Here is a 4,305-nt window from a genome sequence, read left to right on the forward strand (position 1 = left end):
GCAACTCAAGACGTTATGAACGCCTGGCAGTCGCGTAGTGATGATTACTCCCTGGTTCAGTGCGGCATGCTTTACAGCTTAGAACCGGGGCTCCAAAAGCGTTTTGAGCAGCACTGAGCATATGAGATGTTCCAAGAGCTGAAAATGGTTTTCCAACCTGATGCCCAGGTAGAGAGATATGAAGTCTCCGAGAAGTTCTACAGTTGTAAGATGGAGGAAAACAGTTCTGTCGGCGAGCATATACTCAAAATGTCTGGGTTGCACAACCGCTTGTCTCAGCTGGGAGTTAATCTTCCAGATGACTCGGTCATTGATAGGATCCTCCAGTCGCTTCCACCTAGCTACAAGAGCTTTGTGATGAACTACAATATGCAAGGGATGGAGGAGTCTATTCCTGAGTTATATTCAATGCTGAAATCAGCGAAGGTGGAAATCAAAAAGGAACATCAAGTGTTGATGGTGAATAAAACTACTAGTTTCAAGAAAGGCAAGGGTAAGAATAACTTCAAGAAGGACAGCAAGGGGGTTGCCGCGCCCGATAAATCAGTTGCCGGGAAGAAGCCAAAGAATGGACCCAAGCCCGAGAGTCAATGCTTTTATTGTAAGGGAAATGGTCACTAGAAGCGGAACTGCCCCAAGTACTTAGCGGACAAGAAGGCCGGCAACGCCAAAGGTATATGTGATATACATGTTATTGATGTGTACCTTACCAGCGCTCGTAGTAGCTCCTGGGTATTTGATACCGGTGCGGTTGCTCATATTTGTAACTCAAAACAGGAGCTGCGGAATAAGTGGAGACTGGCGAAGGACGAGGTGACGATGCGCGTCGGGAATGGTTCCAAGGTCGATGTGATCGCCATCGGCACGCTACCTCTACATCTACCTACGGGATTAGTTTTAAACCTCAATAATTCTTAGTTAGTACCAGCTTTGAGCATGAACATTGTATCTGGATCTCGTTTAATGTGAGATGGCTACTCATTTAAATCCGAGAATAATGGTTGTTCCATTTATATGAGAGATATGTTTTATGGTCATGCCCCGCTGGTCAATGGTTTACTTTTGTTTAATCTCGAACGTGATGTTACACATATTCTTAGTGTGAATGCCAAGATATGTAAGGTTGATAATGATAGTCCTACATACTTGTGGCATTGCCACCTTGGTCACATTCGTGTCAAACGCATGAAGAAACTCCATGCAGATGGACTTTTGGAGTCCCTTGATTATGAATCATTTGACACATGCAAACCATGCCTCATGGGCAAAATGACCAAGACTCCATTCTCCGGAACAATGGAGCGAGCAACCAACTTATTGGAAATCATACATACTGATGTGTGCGGTCCAATGAGCGTTGAGGCTCGCGGTGGCTATCGTTACGTTCTCACCCTCACTGATGACTTAAGTAGATATGGGTATGTCTACTTAATGAAACACAAGTCTGAGACCTTTGAAAAGTTCAAGGAATTTCAGAGTGAGGTAGAGAATCAACGTGACAGGAAAATAAAGTTCTTACGATCAAATCGTGGAGGAGAATACTTGAGTCACGAGTTTGGCACGCACTTAAGGAAATGTGGAATTGTTTCACAACTCACGCCGCCTGGAACAACTCAAGGAAATGGTGTGTTCGAACGTCGTAATCGCACTCTATTGGATATTGTGCGATCTATGATGTCTCTTACCGATCTACCGCTATCATTTTGGGATTATGCTTTAGAGACTGCCGCATTCACTTTAAATAGGGCTCTATCGAAATCCGTTGAGATGACACCATATGAACTATGGTTTGGAAACAAACCTAAGCTATCGTTTCTGAAAGTTTGGGGATGCGATGATTATGTCAAGAAACTTCAACCTGAAAAGCTCGAACCCAAGTCAGAAAAATGCACTTCATAGGATACCCTAAGGAAACTATCGGGTATACCTTCTACCTCAGATCCGAAGGCAAGATCTTTGTTGCCAAGAATGGATCCTTTCTAGAGAAAGAGTTTCTCTCGAAAGAAGGAAGTGGGAGGAAAGTAGAACTTGATGGGGTACTGCCTCTTGAACCGGAATGTAGCGCGGCTTAGGAAGATGTTTCTATGGTGCCTGCACCGACTAGAGAGGAAGTTAATGATGATGATCATGAAACTTTGGATCAAGTTGTAACTGAACTTCGTAGGTCCACAAGGACATGTTCCGCACCAGAGTGGTACGGCAACCCTGTCCTAGAAATCATGTTGTTAGACAACGGTGGACCTTCGAACTATGAAGAAGCGATGGCGGGCCTGGATTCCAACAAATGGCTTGAAGCCATGAAATTCGAGATAGGATCCATGTATGAAAACGAAGTATGTACTTTGACAGACTTACCCGATGATCGGCAAGCCATAGAAAATAAATGGTTCTTGAAGAAGAAGAAGACTGACGCGGATGGTAACGTGACCATCTATAAGGCTCGGCTTGTCGCTAAAGGTTATCGACAAGTTCAAGGGGTTGACTACGATGGGACTTTCTCACCCGTAGCGAAGCTGAAGTCCATCCGAATCATGTTAGAAATTGCCGCATTCTATGATTATGAGATATGGCAAATGGACGTCAAAATGGCATTTCTTAATGGTTTCCTTAAGGAAGAATTGTATATGATGCAGCCGGAAGGTTTTGTCGATCCTAAGAATGCTGACAAGGTATGCAAGCTCTAGCGCTCAATCTATGGGCTGGTGCAAGCATCTCGGAGTTGGAACATTCGCTTTGATGAGATGATCAAAGCGTTTGGGTTTACGCAGACTTATGGAGAAGCCTATGTTTACAAGAAAGTGAGTGGGAGCTCTGTAGCATTTCTCATATTATATGTGGATGACATACTATTGATGAGAAATGATATAGAATTTTTGGAAAGCATAAAGGCCTACTTGAATAAGTGTTTTTCAATGAAGGACCGTGGAGAAGCTGCATACATATTAGGCATCAAGATCTATAGAGATAGATCGAGACACCTCATTGATCTTTCACAAAGCACATACCTTGACAAGATATTAAAGAATTTCAATATGGATCGGTCCAAGAAGGGGTTCTTGCCTGTATTGCAAGGTGGGAAATTGAGCACGGCTCAATGCCCGACCTCGACAGAAGATACAGAAAAGATGAGTGTCATCCCCTATGCCTCAGCCATAGGGTCTATTATGTATGCCATGCTGTGTACCAGACCTGATGTGAACCTTGCCGTAAGTTTGGTAGGGAGGTACCAAAGTAATCCCGGCATGGAACACTGGACAGCGGTCAAGAATATCCTAAAGTACCTGAACAATGGAGGTGAAGAAGAGATCGTCGTAAAGGGTTACGTCGATGCTAGCTTCAACACAGATCTGGATGACTCCAAGTCACAAACCGGATACGTGTACATTTTGAATGGTGGGACAGTCAGCTGGTGGAGTTGCAAGAAAAGCATCGTGGCGGGATCTACATGTGAAGCGGAGTACATAGCGGCCTCGGAGGCAGCACAGGTAGCAGTCTAGAATCACGGCATCTCGCATCGTGTGAGGGCATGACGAGCATACAGTGGCCCTAGTGGCTTCTTGGGGAGCATTGTGCCTCCACACCACTCCAACGGAGAAGTACTTCCCCTCAAAAGGAAGGAACTTCGGTAACACATCCTCGTCTTCACCGGCTCCACTCTTGGTTATCTCGTGCCTTTACTTGTGCAAGCTTTTGTGTTGTATCCTTTGCTTGCTTGTGTACTTTTTGTTGTTGCATCATATAGGTTGCTCACCTCGTTGCATATCTAGACAACCTACTTTGATGCAAATTTTAAATTGGTAAAGAATAGCTAAAATTGTTAGTTGCCTATTCATCCCCCCTCTAGTCAACTATATTGATCCTTTCAATTGGTATCAGAGCCTCATCTCTTTACTAAGGACTATGCCGTCCAAAGAGTATGGTTGACACTGTAGACGGTGCGGCGGAGCACTCCGGTGTGAATCCAATCTCGTCTACGACCGATGGGGGAACATGTCCTCCGAGATCATGGGAGCAAGGACACGGATGACAATTGGATCAAGCGCAAATTCCTCAAGGCAATGATGCCCTACCACAAGGCCATGTCCTCCGTCATTCGTCAAAGGCCGGACTTCCACACCTTGTCCTCAAGTGAAGTGTTGGATGAGTTTGTGGCCATGAGCATCTTGGACAAGACCGCCGACAATGCGGTGCTCCGTTATCAAAGAGAAAAGAAGCCCAACCTTGCATTAAAGGCCAAGGTTTGTGTGGAAGAATAGGACGAGGAAGAACAGGAGAGCAACCCCGAAGATATAAAGTATGCCTATT

Source organism: Triticum urartu, chromosome 7, assembly GCF_003073215.2.
Source record: "Triticum urartu cultivar G1812 chromosome 7, Tu2.1, whole genome shotgun sequence".
NCBI classification, from domain to species: Eukaryota; Viridiplantae; Streptophyta; class Magnoliopsida; order Poales; family Poaceae; genus Triticum; species Triticum urartu.